General features: G+C 38.4%; 1 pseudogene; it reads right to left on the bottom strand.

Moving 5' to 3' along the window:
* Positions 1 to 2,265: 2,265 nt before the first annotated feature.
* Positions 2,266 to 17,348, bottom strand: part of LOC120790184 — a 51,160-nt pseudogene continuing 36,077 nt past the window's right edge.

The raw sequence follows: 17,348 nt of genomic DNA, 5'->3' as shown, positions 1-17,348 counted from the left end.
TGTTTGAGATATTCTTCTTCCTGGGTATTTCAAATTGTATTTAACCCCAGTTATTACTGTGGTATTATTACAGTCATTTTGAGTGGATTGAGGTCCAGACAGGATCAAAACACTGTCTGTACTGATAGTTAATAAAGACAATGACAAAACATGGCTGAGCTTGTTTATTCTAGTTTATAAATTTGAGATTTTAATACCATGTTGATTGGACATTGTGTGAATTTAGGTATTCTTGCGCTATAAGTAAAGTCCCCTTTAACTGATTATTGACTAAAAAAAACATGTGCTTTGTCATTTCTCATTTTTGATTTATTACATTAAATAAATTGTTGAAATGTGTTTAGTTCCTTAGCACACGTATTCAAACAAATGCTCCCTCTCTTCCTGTGAGATACTCAGCTCTCACCCTCAGAAGTCCCTTAACCAGCCATGAAGAACCACTAGCTTGTAAGTTCTTTTTTCAACCACTCACTACATCAGATGGTTTGAGTGTACATCCTCGCTAAGTAAAAGATGTACACTAATGATCCGCCATGACATGTTTGACAAACCACCCACCCAACAGAACTGTAACTTTCTAACCAGTGCAACCACTCTGATAATACCCTGGCCAGATTTCTAGAGGAGGGTGGCACATTGTTCTTTAGCATTTACATTTTATCCATTTATCTAATGTTGCAGCTCTGAGTTACAAACAGGTAACAAATTAAAATGAAAAAATCTGAATAAATGAGTGGAAAATGTAACAAATGCAGAAGCTTCCACACAGGACATGAGAGCTCACTAAATGATTTGATAGGTATGAAAATAGTGTGAATAAAATTCTATGGTAACAGTCACCAGATCTAAACCCAACTGAGCACCTATGGGAGATTTTTGGAGTGAAATGTTAGACAGTGCTCTCCACCACCATCACCAAAATACCAATTGAGGGAATATACTTTGGAAAAATGCTGTTCATCATCACAGAATAGTGTCCCCTGTCACGGGGCCCCATAGGTTCATGAAAGTACAGCCTGACCCATTGTAGAGCTAGGTCAAAACGTCATTTGGCATGAATACTGGGCCTCCACCCAACTTTTGGCACATTTTACTGTGTACTGATAACTGACATCCCTCCACTAGAGTTCCACAAACTTGGAGAATCTGATCACCAGGATCTCTGAAGCTGTCTCAACTTTGGTGATATATTTACAGTACACAGGTGGGCATTCTGTTGGCCTAGTGGTTGAGAAGGATACCTTGTAATTGCTATGCTCCCAGTTTGATTTTGAAATCGGACTGTATGTCAAGACCCTCTCTCTCCCCGAGGTTGCTGTCTGTTTTGTCTGCCATCAATACAATGCCAAAAAATGTATCTTTAAAAACACAATGTTACATATCATCATAACAGCATCTAAATATTGCTTGTAATGCCATCGAAAAACACATAATGGCTTTGCAGGGTTAAAATATTTCAGTTTGTAACTACATAGTCACCCTGCTATGGTTGGATATCATTTACAGTTCATTGACTCTGATTTTGATTGTGCTAATCGATTAGAGTTCTTATTGATTCTAAGTTCTGATTCTTAGCATATTATTTAATAACGATGCAATAAAGCCCATGAACGTTGGATGCAGTGTGTCCGGGTGTAATGTCAGCCGGAAACTGAGGAAACAATAACAATAATGGCCAAAAGCTCTGTAACCTTTTTCGATGGTTACATTGTGCAACTTCTGAAGTTCTAAAGGAAGCTACTCCAATTTCAGTGAGGGATGTTTCAGCCCCTCCTCTACCCCTGAGGGAAAGTGCTTCTATATCCTCTGGATACGCACAATGCAGGCAAGTACATAAGTGAACATAAAAATATCACCAAGGTAGGCAACATACTAGCTTCTGCCATTCCATTTCTATTATATGGAAAATAAAACTTTTTAGCCACAATTCTGAATGCCATCTCTGGCTCCCCCTGTTGTAAACCCTATTCAAACATGTTAACACATGTACTAATGCATATGTTAAGACGTGGTCTAGAACTAGCTTTCAGGAATCAATAAGAAGAAACGAAAAACACTGTTTATCCACAAATTCTTGAATTCTTGGTGGTTCAGATTCAATTTCTTGATACCTGACCCTACACCCTGCCTTTAGGGAAACACAGACTCTACAGCTCAGGAGGCGGAAATACCAAATCTCATATGATTGATTTACAGTGGGTTTTTCATTAGGCTATGTATTTGTGTGGCAGGTGCGCATCAGTGTTGATGGTGTTGTTTAGGGTGTCAAAGGTCATACAAGACCTCCAGGATGGCAGCAATAGATGAGGCTTGGCTCTCACAGCTAAAGGGGCAGTGCTGGCCATTCTCATTGGTCAGCCCGGGAAGACCCTTCCAAGTTGACCTAAAAGAAGAAATTGGAGAGAACAGTGGCCCTTTACCTCAAACATAGTTGAAATTGATTTATTAATGGGAATCACCATTTTCCTACATTTTTTTTAATTTCCTACATTTGTGGATCCTACACGTGGTACTCTTCAACACCAAGTTAAACATGTTAGAAGCCTACCGGCAGGTCAGAAGATCAGTGACAGGAACATGTGGATTGTGAATTCACACCTCTCCAGTGTACAGCATGATGAGACAGAGAGAGTTTCATCAGGTTAACAGTTTTATCATACGTCTCCTTTCCCATTTTCTTGGCAAAGTAAAGTTTGGCACGCAGGAAATAGCTTATGGGCCATAACCATTCCTGAAAGAGAAGGAAAAACGTCTCAGAAGCCACTACATACCTACCAGAGTAACTGCTGTTGGGAGGGTAATACTATACATTTGCTTTCTTGATGATAATTGAAGCCTTTAGCTTGGCTAAGGTTATCATTATCCATGTTATTGTTGTAGACTCCACAATACACCATGTAACTGCAGAAAACAAAGGTAGAAGGAAAACACCATCTATCTTAGATGAAGTGCCACCAGGCACATCTTCTATTGAAAAATGCACACAGACTGTTCTTTGATGGTCTTGCTCTTGCTGAGGGAGTTTGGACACTCCCCTACAGATAATGTACAGTCAGAGCCTATAGGTGGATGCTTGGGTGGAGGTGGGGTTCATGAGATGCTCTATGAAACCGCTTTACAGTATGCTACCGTGACAGTTACTGCAAATGATACAGGACAGTAGCCAGTCTCACATAGTTTACTTCCACCGGATCAGCCAATCAGAGGGAAGAATAAAGATTTGCAGAGCAGTTTTCTCTGAGCTTTATGGGGTGGGGGGGGGGTTCTGGACCCATTGGATCTCAGTTATTGCTTTGGTAAGTACAATATTTAATTACTATTACAACTATTCTACAAAACTACAAAAATAATAACCAAGTTGTAATAAAGTGGATTTATCCTTTAAGATTAAAAAAAAAATGCTTTAGCAAAGTTTGAATTACTCGCATATGTAGTGATAGCAGTCATTGTACTGCTCCACTGCTACTTAAAGTTTGTAGCTGATGCAGATTAAGTATCTAAGTGCATGTATGATGTGTGTGTCTGTGTGAGAATGTATGTCAAGCAATTAAAGGATAATTTTGGTATATTTCAACCTGCTGTATTTCCCATAAATCTGGCTATTATGGCTCTATGGGTTGTGCTGACTTTTTACTTGCCACCTTTGTTATACAGGGAAACAAGGACATGAAAAACAACAAATATCAGGGAAAGCAGCGTGAGCCTCCTACGGCTTTCTGTAAGGGCAGGTGTGTGTGGATCCAAGTGCAAGAGAGAGAGAGTCAGGCCGAAGTACAATGTCCAAAATCCAAATCTTTAATCCGAGAGACGTAGCAGAGGTCAAAATACCAGGAGTCATTTAAACCAGGCAACAAGGCAGATCAGGAACAGGCAGAATCGAGGGTCACAAAAATACCGGAAAAACAGATCATACACAGGGAATCAAAATCGGGACTAAATGCGAGAGCGCTTGAACACAATGGTTACCAAGACAATCTGAAAACACATGAGAAATGAGGCGGGGTTTAAATACACAGAAAACAAGACACAGGTGAAAGACATTAAGGTGGAGACAGTAATCAAAACAGGTGGGAAAAACCAGGAAGTAAAACAAACAGTAACACAAACAGTAACGACCGAACCAAGAATTCAAAATAAAACAGGAAATGAATACAGATCCTGACACTTTCCAAATAAACATGATCTTTACATGAATCATTTCACACGCTTGTCTCTTAGTCTGACTGAAAGTAAACACAGAAAGAAGGTGTCTGTAATAGTCTTGTTAGCTAACTGCATATGGATCTACTGTACATCTGGAGAAACTTGCCAGCAAGTTAGCACAAAGTATAGAACCAAAATAGCCACATTTATGTGAAATGCACCAGGTTGACATAAACTGGAATTGTCCATTAACAAACCACCAGTTATTCATTAATTCATTCAGGTTGACCATGACCACAGTCAATTTATTTATTTATTTATTTATTCATTGCTTCTCTTAAGACAACGCTTTCTGACTGGTGTTTTATCACCCAACCCTCCAAATTCAAACAGTCCAGCAAGGTCACTGTTGATGTTGTGAATTCTGTTGATGTCAACTGAAAGCGCATAATAATAAAGTAGGCAACAAACTCAGGGTCCAAGGTTTCATTCCCAGCTTCCTCTCAGCTACACTCAGAGCCTCCCAGGCTTTCTCCACAGTGAACAGCTCAGGAGAATGCGTCAGACACATACATGCAAACGCACACAAACAAACATAATGTTCATGACGAAACATTACACAAACTACACTTAAACCAAACACCATCCATCCATTTTTCATTCTCCAAAAAACATGTAAACTGGATGGGGAAACTCCCATGACCCCTCCAGCAACCTTGAGAGATTAGAGTGCTGGTCCACTACTTCTCTGCATTGGCCCCCTGTAAAATCCAGAGAAGAATTCAAAATCCTCCTTCTCACCTACAAAGTCCTTAATTGTCAGGTACCATCAAATCTTAAAGAGCTCATAGCACCCTCTTAAAACACTAAAACACTACGCTCCCAGAATGCAGGCTTACTTGTGGTTCCTAGAGTCTCCAAAAGTAGAATGGGAGGCAGAGCCTTTGGAACTACTTTGGAACCTTCTTCCAGTTTGGGTTTGGGAGGCAGACACCCTCTCCACTTTTAAGAGTAGGCTTAAAACTTTCCCTTTTGAGAAGGCTTTTACTTAGCGCTGGCTCAGGCTTGCCTTGCACCATCCCTTACTTATGCTGCTATGGGCCAAGACTACCGAGGAACTCCCCATGATGCCCCAAGCTCCTCATTCCTCCTATCCCTCTCCATCTGTACCCATTTATATTCCATTAATGCATATTACTAACTTGGCATCTTGTCTCTCCTTTCTCCTCCTGTTGCTTTCTGAGGTATTTCTGCCTCCTGAGCTGTAGAGTCTGGATCTGTGATTGCAACCACCTACTGACCCCATGATCTTGCTCAACACCTGATGCTACAGTTATTATTATCAATCTTATTATTATCAATCATTATTATTATTATTAGTCTTATTATCAATTATGTTGTTATTATTATATCTTACTATTATTATTCATATAATCATTATTATTATTATTACTATTATTATCACTATTATTTATTTTTACAATACATCTCTATGTTGAACTTACATTGTGCTACGTTCTCTTTCCTCCTGCAACCCCCCTCCCTTTCTTTCCCCTCTCTCTTTCTCTCTCAACCCAACCAGCCAAGGCAGATGGCCACCCACCTAGATCCCAGTTCTGCTCAAGGTTTCTACCATTTAAAAGGGAGTTTTTCCTTGCCAGTGTCACCAAGTGTTTACTCATGGGGGAATGTCAGGTCTCCGTAAATTATATCATAGAGAGTGTGGTCTAGACCTGCACTATATGAAAAGTGCTCTGAGATAACTTCTGTTATGATTTGGCACTATATGAATAAAATTGACTTGACTTGACTTACTCATATTAATTCTAAGTCCGGTGCCATGCCTCATGAGTATAACAGATTAAACACTTTTCTAACCAATCTATGCCAAGTTCTTTTTAATCCATTATCAAATGATTTTGGATTCAACATTTGAAACAACATTTTAAAATAAAACTGTTTACAACCCATAGATACAAGATGAAAATGAGATGAACAGTATTAGATATGAAATGTTGATGATGTTCTGATAGACTGAAATAACACCTTATTTTTCACAAACTACAGTACTTTCTCCAGATACTGGATATCCTGATTTAGAACGATTAAGTTGGTATTAAGTTCATTATTGTTTGTGATATTAATTTGACAAAGAATCTTTGGCTTCGAACAGACACTGGCTTGCAGCACAGGAATCAGAAAAAAAACACATTTCATTTTGGCATTTTGGCAAGTAACAGAGCATTGACATTAATTTACTGACAGCTGAGGGAAATCTACTGCTAAAGATTTTCAACTGGCAGCACTGGCTTAAAATTAAATGCCTGCTACTTGAATATTTTCAACACTGCTAATTAAAAACAGCAAGGAGAGATAATACATTTGATAACAGATTCATTAGTCTCCAAATTTAGTGAATCCGGGTATTTTATTAATCTAGAACAAGATCCAAAATGCAACTGGCTGCTGGAACTGAACCCTTGGACTTAACCATAATAAAAACTAAAAATTGGTTTTAGTTACCAAAATATACACTAAGGCACAGCGGCTGTCGCTGCTTACCACCATCATGGCAATGGGGAAGTTAGGCTGGAGCTGTTGGTCACACCAGGGGCTGGAAGCCCCAACACTGTCCTTGTAGATGCCTCTTTTGTGGACCACCTCTGATTGTTTCTCCTCAGGGTCCTGGGGATCATGAGATATGTAGAACTTCTTCTCAAGGTTTTCCTTGATCTTACGATCCCACTCCACGTATGACACAGAATATGTCTTTCCTGAAATCAAACATTTAGGATGAAAAAGAAGATGGTTTAAATATGGTCATAGAGACTGTAAAATCCATTCATTTGTAAAGTTAAATGACCACAAATGCTTGTAGGAAAAAAAACAGTAAACTGCTTCCTGTAATTTCTTGCATACTATGTATCTTGTATCAGTCAACCTTTCCAGCTGATTTCAGCCACTGAAGCCGATTCAGAGCTGCCATTGTAATTACTACAACAATCTATCTCAAAACAGGTGTTCGAAGAACAGTTGAAAACAATGGCAGGACTGTAGTACCCTCTCAGTGCTTTAATGTTGAACAATATTGTACACTTCTTACTACATTTGCATGTATTCATTCAGCAGATGCAGTGTAAAAATGGCGCACAGTCCAAGCCACAGTAGATCAAGTGAAATTCATTGAAAATAACTGCAGCAACAATCAGTTTCACATTCCACCTGACACAAGGGACACAAGGTTGCAGATGCCTGTAGAAAACGCATGAGCCTGAATTAGGCATTCAGTATCAGATTAAGGGAGGTGGTGTGTATTAAGAATGAAAGGGGACAAAGCACCGATTCTTGCACTATGTGAAAAATGGAAAGTGGCTTACTATGCCACTTTCAAAAAACACCCTATGAGGTAGGACTCAAACTCAAGCACTATACCTGAGAGGCACAGTACAGATTCGGTGGATATGACTTGATTTTTATCAAAAATTCTGTATATTCGTTTGGTTGCTATGATTTTTCTCTGCCTTTTTCACATATTTGTAGCTTATGTATGTTGTCATAATTAATAATTAATGTTGTTGTACATATGTTGACTTGCTATCAGCTCTTGTTACCAATGTTACCAATTGCTGTAAATTGCCTCCCTATTGTTCCTTTACCTACATTTTATATTTCAGACCAGGTTTACCAGGAAATAAAGTCTGTATTTGTGTTGTTTCATCACAGAGAAAAACAGACCCAAAAAGGTAACACTGTTCCAGTCTAGTCTAACTAGTGTTCACAGGTGACTTTTTAACTTCTGTGAAGTGTTTGACAGTGCAGGACTATAACAGGTGAAACATCAGCCTAAAGCTCTAAAATTCAACGACTTCCACAGAAATTATTCCAAATGAAAGCAAAAAAGATATTTATGTGCAATGGGAATTTCAAGCAGTAATGGATATAAAACGAACTGAGCTGGTAAACCTTTTAGTTCAGGAGGCACTACCACAACTCTTGTTGGAGTTTCATGGAGCTCAGCAGAGGGTATGTTTTTTTTCTAATAATAGTGAAATGGAAATACAAAAAAATTTTTGCATACATGTTTTACTTGTATAATTTTATGGGGGCATATATAATGTTTAAAAGCTTATTGCATGGTTAATTCACCCCCCCCCCCAATCAGGAGCTTGTTTTGTCATTTTTGGGGTTGTTGAGCAGACCTGTGTATTGATATTCAGGTTACTGAAGATCCATCAGTATTCAGCACAAACGAAAATAAACTTTTCTTTTTGAATTCTTGTTAGGTTAGGTAATTCTTGTAAATCATCAAAGAAAAAACATAAAAATCAGTGGCAATCTTTAGTCATTATTTGATGTTTCTGAAAGTTTAGTTAATATGCACAATACATTACATGTATTCCTACATATAGATGTGGAAGCCTTAGGATAGTGTCGTAAAGAGTTTGTTTTGGCCAGTCTGTTCTCTGCACATTAAGACACCCTTTTCTGGAGTATATATGATTGACTGTGCCTCCTCTGAGTATGCTGACTGCTGCATAGGGTAAATGCCCATTGTTGCATACAGTAGACTTACACAGACCCACTATCTCCACTGCAGAGCCATCCCTAGATCACACACACATACACACACGCACATACAAGAGAGTTGCAGTGATCTAAACAAGATGTGCTACAAGCAAAGATAACTTTGTAGATCAAAGAGATGTAGTTCTGAAGCTTTACAGCAGTATGTGCCAAGTGAGCTCTCACTGAAAATGTGTGTCTAAGTAAAAACTGAGCTGTGTGGATTGTCCCTCTAACAGCCATCTCATCTGCTGATATCAGGCACCTCCTCACAGTTTAACAGAAGTTTATCTTTCAAATTTCAGTTCATCACTGCGACCCATCAGCCTCCAGATAAACTCCAGCTGCTGACTGAAACCAGGACAAACACTCCATCAGCTGAGAATAAAGAAATGTGTCCACTACACTGTCTTAGTATGTAATTTCATTACTGTAAGTGGTCTATTTAACCAATTCCAATTCTGTGTACGTAAAGAAGTTACAAGCCCGAACATTGAATTAGTTGTTGATCATACCCAATATATTTCATGAAGGCAGCTTGAGATGCATTGTATTTTTCAGCAGGGCTGCGTGAAAAATGAAAGCAGTTTTAAAAAGTTTTAAAAAAGCATTTTTAAAAAGTCAATAAGTATATTTTAAATTATTCCTTTTATATTTCTCTGTAATCAGTAAAGTATTGTGACTCATGACTATCCATATTTAAGTTATAGACTATCACATGTGCTCTGTTGTATAGAGAAGTGAGTATAGAGAAGTGAGTAAATATGTAAGCCAGCATATCAGTATGATATGATATCAGTCTGTGCATCTTAACCAGGGTCATACCAGATAATGGGGGAGTGTAGGTGGAATGTTCACAGCACACCCACATCAGGATGACCACAGCTAGCTCAGTAGTATGAACGAGCATGGGAATGGGAGAATATACACCGATCACACACACTGTGTTATAAACCGTTGCCAAAAGTTAACTGCTATGAAACTAAGGAGGCCTAATTTTAGAAATACTGTGAAGCTGCAGGAAGCAAGACTGGACAACTGTACATGATGATCCAAATTAAGCGTGTTATTAAAAATATTTCTTTAATGAGATTTTATACTGGATCGGCCATATGGGAGAAAATCTAACCCTTGTGTCAAGAACAAAATGTCTGCATTAAAGTTCATTATGACTTTGGGGATAATAGTTTGACCAAACAATCTTCACTGAAGGTCTGCTTATTAGCAAATTCTATTTTTTGAGGAAAACACTGATATGCAGGTGACAGCTCCTGAAAAAGCTAGGAAGTGGAGTCGAGTTGAGATTATTTTGTCAAAGAATAAAGTGGTTTTGTACCATTGTGCAACTAGGATTAATCATATAGACTCAGCCGTCATGTGTTATTTCTGTCACAATCCTCATATATGACCTGTGACACCCACTTTTCAGTGCTTTTGCTGGCACACAGTGTTTGTCACTCTAGTGACAAACTAGTGTGGTTTATTAGATGGTGTTGATGATGTGAAGAGGATGAAGGAGACTCCTCTGACACCGTCTTGATTGCATATAAAGGTTTATTACAAAGAAGTACAGCGTCATGTCAAGCATCTGCAGATCTGCTTGTGAGAGGGTGTGAAGCCGATGAACCACTCTGAAAATCAGTCATGACCACCGACTCTTAAATAAGGCAGTTGTTTTCCTAAAAACTGTCACTAACGTATGGTTTCAATCACAAAGCATAAACTTTCTTTTCCAAACTGTGAGGCACCCTCTGAGGACCTTTGACCTAGGGCCTCTATATAAACACAGCTCTACATATATAAACATACAACTCACTAGTGACAAGTGTAGTTCTAATTCACACAAGTTGTACTCCTAGTTTAGTGACAAATGATGTATTGACCTTGTTGGCTGCAGTTACTGTACTCTTGACAGTCCTATACTCTCTCACAGTGCTGCCTGGAGAGGTGGCCATCATTGTGATATGACTACTGGCAGTCAAGAGCTTTCCATTTTTTTGAGGTTGAGGTGGTTCCCATTATAACATTTTACAGTTGGGATCAGGTGTGAAATTGCAAGAGTTCTGCCCAAGTGCATAGAGCAGTATTGTTCGTTCCAAAGTCTGAAAATAAGAAGGAGGAGCCTCAAATCCTTATTGTGAAGGGCTTCCTGTTTTACACGTATGGACCAACATGTTGAACCAATGTTACTTCATCTCCAACCCATATGAAGAATGTAAAAAGAGGAGGTGCCCTAGGAACTATACAGTGCCAGACCCAACCAGCCTGATCAATGTTTTACATCTGGCCCATGTATTTGAGACACAAGAACATCAGTGGGTTGCAAAGTCTTTTTTATTCCTTCTGGGGAGGGGAACGTTTTAGGTTACACTGGTTTCTAGGTTTACAGGTATGCAATTTGATAGCCTGGAATGTTGGGCAAACAAGTTTGCACTGACAACAAGGCCCTTTATCAGTAACATAACACTGTCCACAATAAAGGACTCATGCAGTATAATCAAAGCCTGAGGTATCCCGTTCTTTAGTAAATTTACATAGAATAAAGATGATAATGATGGATATTTCCTGGACAAACAAAGTTGGAGAAATAGGAAAAAATGTACCTGGGTGTAGCAGGGATTCCTTTGTTGTGCACCTTCTCACTCTCACCCATCTTGTCAGTCCAAGTTCCACAGTTAAAATGATTTCCTCCATAGATAAAACCAGTGGTCTATTTCACTCCAGCCTCTACACTGAATCCTAGTGGGAATGAGATGGGCTGCTATTAACCTTGTCACAGAGTCAGCAGCATGTCATGTGACATTTACTTTGGTTGTGCATTCACGAATGAAACATACAAACTATATCTGGACTACCTAAAACAGCTACTCACATTATTTGTGTACCATGCCCTGATCTGATCTTTCATTTTGAATTTTTGAAAGTTTTCACAGCTTTTATATTTGAGTCACTCACCAAACTGCAGGTGGTCAAACCCTCTTGGAATTAAGGATTATTATTATTTTTTATATATTTTTTATTATTATTATTATTATTATTACGGGTCAAAGCACCACAGGTGCTGGAACCGTCTTGGTATTGTAAGGATTATTAGTTTTCCAGCACCGCAGGTGTTGAAAGTCTCTTGGAATTGTAATGATTATTATTATTATTATTATTATTAGGGCTCCAAACACAACAGGTGCTGGAACCAGTTTGGAATTGTACCTGTGTCCCCTGTCTGAAATATGCCAGCACTCAGTACATTTAACCCACACTGGATGCACACTTCTAATACCACTCGTATGCAGTATTCAGAGCCAAGTGTATCCTACAATTTACTAGGGTCTAACTAGCAACACTAGTCCAGTTGTTGTAGTAGTTTGCGTATAAGCTGGTTTTAGGACCGAAACTAATTAAGAGATTTGAAAAGCTGATGTTTATGACCTGCTCAATTCAGCATGAATATTATTACTCATCTCCAAGCATACACTTATGTGTTAGGGATGATTGTTAGGGATAACAGTCTTCTTAATGAGCTTGATAAGAATAATCACAAGTGTGATGTGGTCAACATATATTATAAATATATCATTTTATCACTAATTCCTTTTATCAATAATTTTGCTATATTAATTTTTTTACAAAATGTATTTGACAGCAATCATTCAAAATAATATGTTTTGTCACCTTTATTTACAATATGCCTGTAAATAAAGACCCTATGCATATGCAATGACCCTATGCATTTATAAATGAAACCATCAAAATCTCTTCTTTTTTTGGGAACAATGTACTACAAGCTCCACCAAACAGGCAGCTGCTTTCCTGATATCTGCCTGTGTCTCAGGAAGAGGAACATCGACAAAACCGTTCCCCATTGTGCACCACAAGCCAGTCTGAAACTCAAATCTGCAAGAACTTGAACTTGAACTGAAGAAGTGATACCGAAGTTTATCCATGGCTTCTCGGATGCACTAAAACATGAGCATCCCTCTTTGCCATCAGCATAACTTCCACATCAAGCATAAACACATAATGGTCTTTTGTTCTCAAAACGTTTTCATGATTTTTCTAGCTAGTGAAATCTATTAAGGATAAGTCAGAACAGTGTCAATGATACTGTCATTTTTTTAGAGAATCAGGTGGGACCAGATGTGACTGATCCATCATAAATACAGTTTCTTTGTCCATGTCATGTTAAAATTCAGTGTTCCTGCTGTGAATTACATTCATTCAGTCACAGTAAGCTGTTGATTCATTTTAAATGATCCCAATGAGTTCGACACATTCAAGTAAAACTTTGCAAAAATGGAGAACTGATACCGGATGGGTATTGTTGCTTCTGCAGGCTGTAAGGTTAGCTTTTCATTATTTTTTATAATGGACACTCTACCTTGCAGCTGAGATTCTAGTCTGATTATACAAATGGGTAACTGGAACACATATTACTAATTGTACAGTGAATGAACTGCCTGATTGTCCTCAAGTGCATTATTTTGCAGTTTGGTGGATGGGGCCTGATGTAGTTATGCAATGTATTTCCATCAACAATCAGTCATGAAGTCATTGAAATAATTGCCAACGTATTTTCTAAGTTCCCATTCACTGCCCTTGTGAGTAAGGAATAAACCTTTCCCCAAATGCACAAGGTTTTCCACTTTATCTTTCCAAACATAACCACTGTGTACATGTTACTTATATGGTCATTTCTACTTATACCTGTTTTTCTTCTTCAATGACATACTGCTGACTTAATCCTTCTTTGGTTTTCCCTTTCTTCAGCTGGCACATTATCTTAACATGGTCTAACCAAACAATGTATTCTCATGCTCAACTACGCCTGCTGAAACAGCTAAATGGATTAGTTTATGGGCAATTACAATTCTCCTTAAAAATTTGAACTTGACATAACTTTTTTTTGAGCATGTTACTAGCTTGGTGTTTAGCACAGCAGTCTCATAATCAGATGTTTTTGAGTTCAATACCCATTAAAAGCAAACGTGTTTCTTCTGTCTCTATTTACATGACAGAAGCTGGTTGACAGGGCAAAGCTTTGCAATTACACATGACTTTAATTTATATTTCATTACACATCTGTAACTGAAATCGTTTTAAAAATGAAGATAAAGTGACAAGAAATATTTTACCGAAAAATGTGTCGTACCAGTTTGAGGTCTTTCCTGCAGCCTCCTTCAGTTGCCACTTGTTTGTGGGTCTTCCTGCCCTCAGTTTTGTCTTCAGTAAGTGAAAAGCATCCTCAGTTGGGTTGAGATCAGGTGACTGACTTGACCATTGAAGAATATCTATCTGTACTGTGAAGCAACATCCTACCAGTTTTGCAGCATTTGGCTGAATGTGAGCAGACAGTATAGACCTATGCATTTTGGAATTCATCCTGCGACTTCTATCAGCAAGTCACATCATCAGTTAACACCAGTGACCCAGTTCCACTGGCAGACATACATGCCCATGCAATAGCACTGCCTCCACCAATTTTAACAAATGATATGGTATACTTTGGATCATGAGCCTTTCCTATTCTTCTCCATACTCTTCTCTTCCCATCATTAAATCTTGTTTTCTTCTGTCCAAAGTATCTTCTTCCAGAACAGGGCAGGCTTTTTTAGATGTTTTTTGGCAAAGTCTAATCTGGCCTTTCTGTTGTTGACTGTTACCAGTGGTCTGCACCTTGTGGTAAACCCTCTGTATTCACTTTCATGAAGCATCTCTTGATTGTAGACTTTGAAAATGATATGGCTACCTCCTCGAGTTTTCTTCACCTGGTTAGATGTTGTTAAGGGTTTTCCTTCGCCAAGGAAAGAATTCTGCAATCATCCACTTTAGCTGTCCTCCATGGTCTTCCAAGCCATTTGGTATTGCTGAGCTTGTAAGTGCATTCCTTCTTTTTAAGTATATATAACATTGTTGATTTGGCCACTCCTTAAGTTTCTGCTATCTGTCTGATTCTGTTTTGTTTTCTCTGCCTAATGATGCCTGCTTCACTTGCATCGACACCTCTTTGGACGACATATTGAGAGTTCCCATGAACAGACACCAAATGCAAATTCACCAGCTTGAATCAACTCCAGACCTTTTATCTGCTTAATTTGTCAAACACACACACATACACACACACACACACACACACACACACACACACACACACACAGAGACACACACACACACACACACACACACACACACACACACACATTGATCAGTTAAATAAATAAATAATTATGAAAAAAAAAAGGGCGAAAATGTGTGTGAGAAAACATTTCTCATGAGGTGGTTTGGTTGAGCTGTGGGAATTTGAACTCATTGCCTCAGTATTTCTAAAATCTTCCTAAAGCCCTTCCCAAAACTCACCACTCTCTTCAGCAAATGTTTTTTACATGGAATAATAGCATAGATCTACAGTTAAAGGTGCCCTTGGGAGTTTTTTTTCTTTTTACATTAACACACTGTGTGTATCCTTGATGTCTAACATTCATTTAGCTTTGAATGAGAGAACATACCTGAGTAAAACCCTCAGCAGCCAGATCCTGGTGAAGCCTGTTCAATGCCAACTTGCAGGATCCCACTCTGCAGGTTCACCTGGTCATGGGCCTGTTTGGGCCTCAGAGTTCCAGCAAGTATACGAATGATCCTCTGAGATCTGAACAACACACTAAAGGTTAATCCCTGAGCAGCTAACAAAACAGATCAGAGGGATAATTTTCTTCAGTGGTAGGTGGTGACAGGACCAAAGGATATCTGTGTTAATTGATAGATCAAAATCAAATAACCTCCCCTGGCTGAATGATCACACTTGAGCCATTAAAAGACAAAGGAAGTATAAATGGAAGGTCAACAAGTCCCACAACAAGAGTAACCCACACTACCCTTAAACACCACATGTTAATTTATCAGAAAGCAGTCAAGGATGTGGGATCAGTTTACTTTTTCTGGACTGATATCTAGGAATAACCACAATCCTAAAGTTATTTTAAAAGTAATTAATTCTGTTATTGGTGATCCCTCCACTTCTTTTCCTGAACCTGATGTTGAGCTGTCCAAAAGATTTCTCGTTCATTTTGTTGATAAGATAGACAATATCAGGTCCCAAATCCAGCCTAATCCTTGTGTTCTTTCCAGTCTCCGTGTTAATTCTGCCTCTTTCACCCAGTTTCAACCCATTACAATTTCATTGTTAGAGAGTACATTTTCTCACATGAACTCCTCCTCCTGCATCCTACTTTTATGAATATAAATAGTGTTTTTAATAATTTCCAGTCTAGTTTCAGAGCACAAGTGTAGTAACCTTAACAAGTGTTATCTCGGTACCGAGACAGCACTTGTTAAGGTTACTAATGCCCAATTGCTAACTGCAGTCATATGTGACTGCTCAATTTTGGTTCTTTTAGCTTTCGGTGCCAGGGGTACAGTTGATCATTACATCCTCCTTCATTGCTTAGAGATTTGGGTATGAATCAAGGGCACGGCTCTTAGTTTACTACATTCTTAGAACTTTTTCTGTCACCCTGGGTAACTCTACCTCTACCACTCCTAAGCTGAGATGTGGTGTCTCTCAGGGCTCTGTTCTTGGACCTCTTCTGTTTTCTATATACATGCTGCCTCTTGGCCAGAGTCACAGTGTACTTTATAATTTTTATGCTGACGACACTCAGATATACATGCCGTTAAAATCCACTTATCTTGGCAGCCTAGCTAATCTCACAACTTGCCTATCTGATATTAAATACTGGATGTCCCAACATTTCCTCGTTTTCCTTCTTTTTTCCAGCTCAAGATGATTTCTAAAATTAGTTTATTATCATCAACTGATGATTTAAAGAAAGTTGTCCGTGCTATTATCTCTTCTCGACTTGACTATTTCAATGCACTTTACTGAGATTTCAGCCAGGGCTCCCTCCACCATCTCCAGTTGGTACAAAACGCTGCTTCTTGACTCATTACCAGGACAAAGAGTTATGATCACATGACCCCTTTGCTTGCCTCCATACATTGGCTCTCTGTTAGATTTCAAATAGATTTTTAAGTTTTATTGCTCACTTATACGGCCTTCAATTGTCTAGCGCCTAAATATCTATCTGATTTATTGACCTGCTATGTCTCTTGAACATTGAGATCCATTGATGGAGCCCTGCTGGTTACTCCCAGGTCACAGTTTGTGACAAAGGCTTGGCTATTAGAGCCTCAACACTATGGAACTCTCTGCCTACTGAACTCAGACACACCAAGTCTTTAGCTTCATTTAAATCTCTTCAAAAAACTTTTCTCTTTTCTGAAAACCATTGGAAATGTTTGACACAGGTTTTTATTTATACTGTTTTATTGCTATTTATTTGATCTTATTCATTTTATTGTTTTTACTTTTTCTGTGCTCATGTTTCTTTTTTGCCTTTGTCAGGTTTTATTTCTTTTTTTAAGCACTTTGTAACATTGCTGACAAAAGTGCTACATAAATAAAGTTTATTATTATTATTATTATTACTAATAATTTTATAATTATTATTATTATCAGCCTATTAAAATATTCTAATGACTATATTGGAATTGTTGTTGCTATTCATGCTGCCCAGATTATAAAAGGGATTGTTGGTATCACTGATCTTTCCTCTACTGCCACCCTAAGGCTCAAATCAAAATTTCTATAT

Source organism: Xiphias gladius, chromosome 5 (assembly GCF_016859285.1).
Source record: "Xiphias gladius isolate SHS-SW01 ecotype Sanya breed wild chromosome 5, ASM1685928v1, whole genome shotgun sequence".
Lineage (NCBI taxonomy): Eukaryota > Metazoa > Chordata > Actinopteri > Istiophoriformes > Xiphiidae > Xiphias > Xiphias gladius.
The sequence above is the reverse complement of the archived record's forward strand: the minus strand, read 5'-3'. Positions and strand labels throughout refer to the sequence as shown.